This window comes from Benincasa hispida, chromosome 5 (assembly GCF_027475165.1).
Source record: "Benincasa hispida cultivar pf3 chromosome 5, pf3_genome.v1.1, whole genome shotgun sequence".
NCBI lineage: Eukaryota > Viridiplantae > Streptophyta > Magnoliopsida > Cucurbitales > Cucurbitaceae > Benincasa > Benincasa hispida.
In genome coordinates this window covers 62,974,050-62,984,610 of record NC_143482.1, presented here as the reverse complement: position 1 = coordinate 62,984,610, position 10,561 = coordinate 62,974,050, and positions in this window count along the sequence as shown.

Here is a 10,561-nt window from a genome sequence, read left to right as displayed (position 1 = left end):
ACACCATTCAGCTGAGGTGTACCTGGGGCTGAGAGTTGAGACGTGATTCCATGTTCTATCATATAGTTCTGGAATTCTATGTCCATATACTCTCCACCACAATCAAATCGTAGCGTTTTTATCTTTTTACCTAACAAATTTTCAACTTCAGTCTTACACTCATTGAACTTTTCAAGAGCTTCAGACCTATGTTGTATTAGGTATAGATACCCATATCTAGAATAATCATCTATGAAAGAGATAAAATATTCATACCCTCCTTGTGCTCTTACACTCATCAAACCATAGAGGTCTGAACGTATAAGCTCCAAGGTTTCCTTGGCTCTATAACCTTTTCTAGTAAAAGGTCGCTTGGTCATTTTTCCTTCAAGGTAAGATTCACATACTGGTAAAGATTTTTCTTCTAAACTATTTAGAAGTCCACATTTCACTAACTTCTCAATCCTATTGAGATTGATGTGACCTAACCTTAGATGCCAAATATGGGTATTTTCTTTAGGAGAAACTTTTGGTCCTTTTACAGTTGTTGTTGTTTTGAACATTTCAATATTAAGCAAGGCTTTTATGACTAACGGCCTTAGTACATACAAGTTATTTTCTATTGAACCGAAACCTATCTCCATACCATTCTTAAAAATAAACACTTTATTCTCAGAAAAGGAGATGGAATAATTTTGTTCAATCAGACAAGAAACTAAAATTAAGTTCCTCTTGATATGAGGAACTACATAAACATTATTCAGTAACAGATATCGTTTCTTGTCCAAAAATAGCTTAAGTCTGTCTACAACAATTGCTGAAACAGCCTTACCAATACCGACTCTAAGAGTCAACTCTCAAGTTTCCAACTATTTCCAGGAACTAAATCCTTGATGGGAAGAACACACGTGGTTAGTAGCCCCTGAATCAAGTATCCAGGCAGAATCATCATTCTCTACCGAACACGTCTCCAAGAAAAATAAATCACATTTATCATCTTCAGATTTTTTTCATTTTCTGGAGAGTAGTGGGATCAATATCAGAACCTGTATTATAAACTCCAAGATTCATTTCAAAGAACATTTCACGTCGATGAACTTCATCAGAGCCAGTAACAATTGCTTTCTCTGTTAGTCCCTTGACATTCAATAAAGACTAAAGATTATCTTTGGAATTGACACCATTGGTTTCATTGTCACCAATCCCATTTTACTTAAAAAGTGAGAACTTACGTTCAAACAATTCTTGCAACGAGTCCATGATCTCACGTGCAATAACCATATTCTCAACCCTTTTGGTTAATTCATCAGGTATGCTTGCCAAAATGTGAAGTCGGGTCTTCGAATTAGCCTTCATCCACACCTCATATGCATTACGAACAATTCGTGGTGCATCAAGAGTTAGGACTTGAGGACAATCCTCAAACATGACAAATTCGAGGTCGTTTACTACGAAAAATGTTTTAATAGACTCTTTCCACGTCATGTAAGTAAAATTGGTAAAAGTAGAAAAGGCAACTAACGGAAAATCAAATATTGACATTTTGCTGAAAAAACAAACATATTGATCTACGTTAGATTATAGCATAACTCTTTTAAAACAAATCAAATCAAGTTTAGCAAAAACTAAATGAACCCCATAATACATCTAGTTTTGCATTGATGCTTCAGAGGTTTAGGAAAAAAGCCACCAAAGGGTAGTCAATTTATCCCTCCACTGAATTGAGACACTCTCAACTAACCATTATACTAGAATAACTCTTATTCCTATAATGATTAGCTGTCATTAATTTGGTCAAGAAATCATTAACTTGCTTAACAATTTCCCGTAAGTGTGGCCCTTCATTTTAGATCCTAGAGTTCCACCCTAAGTAGCCAACCAAAGGGAAAAACCGATTGGAGCAAAAACTAAAGCAACCCTATCTATTTCTGGAGTTCACCTTGATATTGACCAACTGTAAAAACCATCCGAAGGGGGACACTCCCAGGGAGCCTCAAGGTCGTGCAAGAAGATCTCACGGTGCAAACCAATGAAAAAGACCACAGGACATGTGTTCGAAGAAAAAGGAAGACGAAAAATGCACTCGTCTTTTGATGTGCGTTATTCTCTATGTATCGATGGTCATGCGTTGGACTAGAGAATATGTAATATGTGTTAAGCATGTATGCAATGACCATGTGTTCCTGTCATAAGTTTTCTTGCTTTCTCACCAAGTATAACGAGAACACAAGTTTCTTAGGATGATCCGAGGTCGAACACAGGGACTTGTAACTAAATGATGTTTATGAAGTAACGCGTTTGAGGTGATGAATAAAAGTAAAAAAAAAAAAGAGAAGTTAATGGATTATGCACTACTCCTACTAACTAAATAGATTGAGCAATGGAAGTTTGACTGTGAGAATTGGAAGAGACGCGGCAAATGTTAATGCATAATAAAGTGAATGAAGGAACAGAATTGTGGAGGGAATGAATTCGCCACTTCATTACGCTTGGTCGCAAAAGTAATCCTAACTCGCTATACTAATGCATCGCACACCTCTTGGTGGTCGGCCGCATGTTTATATCTCTATAACACATGGTTGCGTTGAACATAAGATCGCTCCTATCTTTAGGAACATTACTTATTTTGCTTTGGTGTGTTCCACTACTTACCCTCTCGGGTAGTTGGTTGTAGCTAATCAGCTCATAGACAAGCATTGTGATAGCCTCACACCAAGAAAAGAGGATTAACTCACTATACTCGTGCAACACACATCTCTCGATGGTATGATTGAGTATGTGATTCTTGCAATTAACACTTAACTCAGTGATGAAGGTAAACAATGATAAAGAATAAGAAGATGATGAAGATGGTGCTAAAGAAACTAAAGAGATGCATTGATTTCAAAATGTATTAATGACTTATGCCAAAATGTGATACAATACAGAGATAAGAGGAGAGATGGAGAGCTAGATATAAGTAATCTCTTTCTTTTCATCTGAAGTGCATCAAGGCTGCCGGTGGTACCATGGATGAGTGGTGAATCTCTCGAGCTCTATCTCCAGCGAAGCTCCAGTTGTCACTCGGAAGGGCTTGTGGAAGTGAAGAATTCTCAAAGAATCTTTTATTCATGCTTTCATCTGTGATCACAAGAATCTGTCTAAGGCAGAAACTCGGATGGTTTGAACTTAAGCTCCAAAGCTCTATTTATAAAACTCAAACACCAACAGCATTGATGATCGACTCACTGCTACTTCTGTCGCAGTATGGGAAATGTCAGCATCACTTTATCTTGTTGATACTCCCAAGGTATGCGTTCATGCTCGTTTCTTCTGAAGTATCAACGCATTCCACCCACCCTGCAATCAACCTTCTATCACAATTATCACTCTACGAACGCAGCATCCTATGCGACGAACTAGCCTTCATGAAGATCAACGCATGCGGTCAACCTTGCGGCGATCTGGGATCAACGCAAGCGATTAATTCCTACAATAGCTGCAAAAATAGATACTTTGATGCAAAATAACGCATGATATAGGGTTAGTGAGGATTTTCGTTGCTGGTCGATGCACGTTCATTTTTTCATATGAATTTTTGGTATTATTAATGCATATTCTGCTTATTAGCCCTCATAATTCTAAGTAAAAGGCTACAATAGCTTGTATTTCTACAAGTTATCAACATGTTGACACACATCCTTCTCCCACTTACCATAAATACTCTCTCCATTCACCTTGATATTGACCCATGCAAACACCATCCGAAGGGGTACGCTCTCAGGGCGCCACAAGGCCAAGCATGAATCTCACGGTGTGAACATTAAGGGGAAAACGTGAGTGGAATTGACATATCATTTATATCTTTTCCTCCCACTGAGTATTTTAACAACCTAGGGTTTAATTTACTTAGAAAAACATGGCTAATTATTTTTACTAAGTGACTGTTTAAGTTTGCCTAAAAGTAACACTTACTTTAGAAAGTTAAACAACTTTGATTAACATTCATTAAAAATTTTAACAAATATTAATCAACAATTGCATGCTTGTAGCAAATATATCTAATTCACCTTTCCAGGTAGGGGTGTTCCGTTTTCATCAGATTAAATACTCCAGCCTAGCCAGAACCTGCCTTAGACAAAAGGTCGTTTAGAGATAGATTTATTACAAATTTAATATTCTATTCAAATCAATTTAATCCTATTAAACCGATTTAAAAAATTAAACTTAGGTTTATAATCTCATTAGAACTATGGTCTTAGGTCTATTTCAATCAAATTTTAGAACTCTTTTAAAACATGATTAAAGCGTAAGTTTGCATGCAACTCTTTCTTATTGATTTAATTCTAGTTTCATTAATTATAACTCTTATAAAGAATGAAATAATCAAAATCAACTACATTACTAAGCTAGACATCCATAAAGTATTATAACTTTTATAAATAAATCTAAGTGTCATGCTTTATGCAATGTTCATTCATTACTAATATATAACTTTTATATATCACGAGTAATGAACTAAGCATACATGCTCTCATACACCCCTATACTATAACACTTCTAATATAAAGATGATGCATAGATATGCTTAATGCATGCATATATTATAACTCTTATATTATATGATGCATGAGAATGCTTTAAAGTAATTTAATCATGCAAACTACTATATTATAACATGTATAATATAAAGATGATGCATGAATAAATGCATAACCTATGGTGGGTTTTAAATCTATATGTCATATATTATGGCATATAAACTAACATACATCACATGTACATTAAATAAAAAATGATGGACCGGGCCTCAAAAATGGAAAAATAAAGCTAACTATTACAAAGAGCATCGAGTCAACCGGTTCAAACAGACGAATCGGGTCTTGAACCGCCTAGGCGAAGCCTCGTCACTTGATCGTGTAGCATCTCCTTCAGATCGTCGAGTAACGCCTACCAAGTATAAATGATCATGTAGCGTGGATTAAGTGCCTTTGGAACTATGCGATGGGCATGAAGGCCATGCGATCGTGCAGTGCACATCGAGTAACGCATGCCATGCGATCGAGTAGACAACGACTATGCAATGAAGCATGATGGTCTAAATGATCGAGGAACAAGTGTCGAGTATCTATACCGTGTGATCGAGTAGCTAGTGACTATGCGATGAGCACGCTGGACTACACGATCGTTTAGTGCGCACACCATGCGTCAAGTATCATATACTCAGCGATAGTTTACCCCGATCGTCTATGCAATCGAGTAGCCAACACAATACGATCGAGTAAACTTTTTACTCAATCGCGTAGCATTAGCCATGCAATTGTTTAGCAAATACTACACGATCGCATAGCCAAATCTAAACGATCATTTAGCTTAAGCCACACGATGCGACCAACGATTGGTCATCTTCCTTGAAGCAAACAACATCTCCATGCACCTGAAGCTTCATCACGAACGACTCAAACAAAACAAAAACTTGAATACAGACTTGATTGCTTGTTAATTATGCCAAAAAATGCAAGGGCCCTTACAAATTAACTTTTGAAATGTAAAGAAAGTTTTAAACAAAGGAAATTATCTCGAAATTATCCATCAACACATCCACAAACACATTTAACACTTAAACACTTTATAGAATACTTAAAATCCACCAATATTGTAAATGGAATTCAATACAACAATGGAATTTAGAATATCAGAACAACCTGGCTCTAATATCAATTGTAGGAACTCTAAAACTAAAGAACCAATGAGCGGAAGCGGATTGTTCCAAACTCCATTGAGAAAGAACGCATACATTTACAGTCATACAGAAACAATTATGTATAAAGAATAAATTACAGCATGCTTCATAAATAAATATAAGGGGATCGAGTATAATACATTTGAAGAATTCTTTCTTCACATATTTCTCTCGATCAGTCTCTAACGCGTCCAAACAAGAACTCGAATGCAACGATCAGAACTCGATCTCAACAAACAACTGGAATATCCTCGATCATCAGCAAGTATAACTCGATCCTCGATCATCGATCCTTGAACAGAATAAGACACCACACAAAAGGTTGCCTTGGTATTCTCGGTGTGAGAATCCAGGAGTTGTAGGCTCTATATGATTTTGAATAGAAGGATAGAGGAAGTAAACGATCGAGTATGCAATCAAACGATCGTGTAGAAGAAGAAGCCTATCGTATAGATTCGATACTTGATCGTGTAGAAACGAGTACTATCGTATAGTAACTCGACGCTTGATCGTTTAGGCTCTCTAACTATTGTTTACTAAAGCCTTTTTACTTGATAGTGAATTATTTGTGAGACAATTCGATTGACTGATTTGAAAAATAATTTTTCCTTTTATCTCACAGTTACCATAAAACGGCAAATAACCTCCCACTCAAGTCGGTTATTAAGAAAAAAGCATTATTAATTATCATATAATTAATAAATTATAAATATATATAGTAACTAATTTATCATATTATGTTTATAACTTATAGTTTTAATATTGCATCATATGCAACATATAAACCATAGTTTTTTTTTCTTTCTATTTTATGGCATTTCATATAAATCATATTTATATTAATTTCTTCAATCAAATAATGTATCAAATGCATTAAACCAATTACATCATATATAATTGATTTAATTTAATTATATCATATATAATTAAATTCCCCCTTGTCAATTTGAACACTTCAAACTAACCCAAAATCTGATTCTCAACTTGAACCCATTGAGCTACCAATGGGACCTCATGAACCTATAGCTTGAAACTTCAACGGTACGTGAATAACTGACTAAACTCTTTAATCACGATATCCACCATCCGTTAACTGTCGGGCACTCCACTAAAGATCTACAGTTGCACTTTTTGCACTACAGATATATTTTTGTGTCCATTGGACATAACCAATCAACAGTGTGATGACCCTTCACGAATCATTCGTAAGTAAAATTGGGCCAATTTACCGTTTTGCCCCTGTAGTTACATCTAACTCCTTGAGTACCACTTATTCCTCTAATGAATAATAAGTCATAGCCCCACTATGACTTAGTCCTCTTTTCCCAAGAGATGGTGTAGCCACTATATTCAAGACCTGAAATCAGCCCTTAAGGGAGCAATTTATCTACTTACCTTTGCTTCGGGAAAGGAGTGAATTCCGTCTTGTGTAGCTAAGTTCCCAGCTCCCCAATCAGACGAATCCCCAAAATGGTAGACTTGTTGAGTTGGCAATCTGGCCACTCTCACCTATACAAATCAAAGGACCGCCCTCATAGGCAGGAGCTTCTAACTCACTTAAGATTCAGGTCATGTCACCTATGGCCATCCTAGTGAAATGTAAGTCTCTATTATCGACGGCGTTATATAAAGAAACTAATCATTTTGTGGTCTTGTCTTATACAAACTTTCTGTATAGGATACTCCCGCTTGCATGTCTCCACATGAATTATCAGGATCAGACTATTTGCAGCACTTTACAACACTTGTAACACCTACAAAGGGGGTCGTATCCGTAGTGCCACCAAGATAAAGTATCCATCCTTTATCTTTATACTACAGACCATTTAGGTTATTATTTAAACAAGATCTACCTGTATATCTCTACATACTTATTAAAATTTACATAAAATAACCTCGGATCTTAGTTTATTTGATTGAGTAAATGCTTATAAAATAATACTTATTTTATTAATAACAATATGTTTACAGAGTTTACAAACTACAAGACTACCAGGAGATTTAGGACACAATTTCCAACACTTAATGCCTAACACCTTGGCTCATGCATCCAAGCATGTTGTCCCCTCAAGGTATGCATTTATCTTATGTCTCCTAGGGGTTCCTGGTGCAAATTCCTCCTAATTAGTTACCTCAAGCTCTAATCTTGCCCTTATATACTTAAAATGGCATTCACATAGCCTTCTATGTGTCCACTACATATCATAGGTGTCTAACCCTCAAATTTTAGTGTTCTACCTACTTATGCTGTCCAACACTTAACCAAATTTCCAGCCTAGACATAAGATAACCATTTCTTCCCTCATGCATGAGTTTAGCTAGCTCAAGACATCCCAAAATGGTTCTTCTTGCCATAACATGCACCCAAGTGAGCCTATTTTTGTCCAAGCATGCATCAAGGCTCCTACAATTTCAATTATGCAAGTTATGGTTTTTATGGTTTCATGTGCTTTTGTTTCTATAACAATCTTAAGACAAGTTAAAAATTCTCCACATTTTAGTTTGTTAAATAAATTATGTGTATCAGTTTTAGAATTCTTTTGATGATGTGGTTCTAGATTCTATAACCAGAATTTCACAAAGAGGAAATTGGAATATTATTCTATTTGCACATACCGTAAACCAGAATTCTGCACATTTTAGTTTCTTCTGAAAGTTTGTTAAATTATGTATACAACTCTACTCGTGCAAATCTCTCTGTGCCGATATTCAATGATTATATGGTTTTAGAATTCTTGTATTTTATAAAATTTGCGAAATTTCCAAATTGTTATTAATTTTATTTTTCTATTTCAATTCTTTTGTTATTTTGCATTGTAAATCAGAATCTTGCTTTTAATTTTCTATTTTCTGATTTCCATGGGTGAAATCATATTTCAAGTTTTATTATTATTATTATTATTATAAAATTATTAGTTTGTTTTGATTTTATAGTGTAAATGCTTCTTCTGAATTAATTTTGTTTTGAAAATTGCAAGCAAGTCATTTGGTATATATATTATCCTTTACTGATTATGTTTTACTCCCAATTAGCAATTGGCATAAACAACAGGATTATTTTATTGAACCTATTTTACTCAGAAGTGAATTCTATTTATATTATATGTTATCTAGTATTTATTTATTTTGTTTTGTATGTTACAATGAGATTTGTTTCATAGTTTTTTTTTTTGGTCAAGTCATTTATTTGGTTTGATCTATTTTGTTTTGAAGATATGACTTTAAATAATCTTAAATCTATTCTCGTTGTTGGGGTTGTCTACGGGGAGAAGCTTGAAAAATTTCACGGTGTTAATTTCAAACGTTGGCAACAAAAGATGTTTTATCTTATCATGAACTTGGCAAAATTTTTCAAAGAGGATGCTCTTGTTTTATCTAAGGAAGAATCTGACAAAGAAAAACAACTTGCTTATGATGCATAGAAACATACTCAATACCTAAGCAAGAATTATATTCTGGATGGACTCCACAACACACTTTACAATGTGTATAGTAGTGTTGATTCAGCAAATAATCTTCAAAATTCACTAGAGAAAAGGTAGAAAATAGAAGTTGTCGATTCGAAGAAGTTCATAGTTGGCAACTTTTTGGATTATAAAATGGTGGATTAAAAAACAGTGATAAGTCAAGTTCAAGAACTCCAAGTAATTCTTCATGATTTACATTCTAAGAATATGCTTTTGACTGAATCATTTCAAGTAGCAGCAATAATTGAAATATCGCCACTATCATGTAGAGATTTCAAAAACTATTTCAAACATAAATGCAAGGAGATAAAGCTTGAAGAACTTGTGGTTCGTCTTAAAATTGAAGAGAACAATAAAATTGTAAAAAAAAAAAAAAAAAAAAAAATCTCTATACAATGTTATAGACCCCAACGTAAATAGTGTTGAGAATAGAGCACAAAGTAACAAGAAAAGGAATTTTTGTGGCGAGAGTTCAAATCAAATGCAACAATACACAAGAAAGTTCAATGGCAAGTACTTTAATTGCAATAAAATGAGACATCAATCGAAGGATTTTCTCAAGCCAAGGAACTTTCAGAAGAGAAATGCCCAAGCTCATATAGTCGAGATGGAGAATCTTTCTGATGCAGTCACAGACATTGATTTGTCTGCCTAAAGTGTGCAAAATGTCTAGTCTTTGATTTAGTAGTTATTGTGAACTTAGTAAGCTTTATGTTTGTATGAGAATGCAATACCCAAGCACTTTATCTTTAATAAAGTAAATAATTGTTTAGTTTTCTTACTTGGTTGATTCTCCTAAAGTTTGACATTGGGTGATATGGATTCAATTCCTAATTTGAAGAATCTATTATGATTCTCAATTTTCATATCTAAAAGTGGTAAAAGAAAAGTATTTAATATAACATATTGATACCATTATAAGTGTATGCTAAGAAGTAATAAAATCTATTACAAGGATACCATAAAAGCTCAGTGGGTAGGTTATGGAAATGGTATTAGTGTGGGGGTATTTAATAATATTGGCTATTCCTAAATTGACAATTCAAGTTTAGAATATTGGAAAACAATTTAAAAAGAGGTTGGGATATGTTTGAGTTGGCTACAAAATGTTTGTATAGTATTCCTAAAGTGTGAATAGATCCTATACTTCTTTAGTGAATAATAATATGTCTTGACATACATGACGAAGACATAATACAATCAGACAACTACTTTCTAGTGAATTATGACAACTGACTTTATAAGGTCAAAAGATAATATTGTGGATTCGCTTACAAAAGGTCTAACTAGAGAGTTGGTTGAAAGTTCATCAAGGAGAATATGATTAAAGCCTTTAATTTTAAAAGGTTAACCAGAGTGGCAACCCAACCTAGTTGACTGGAGATTCCAAGAT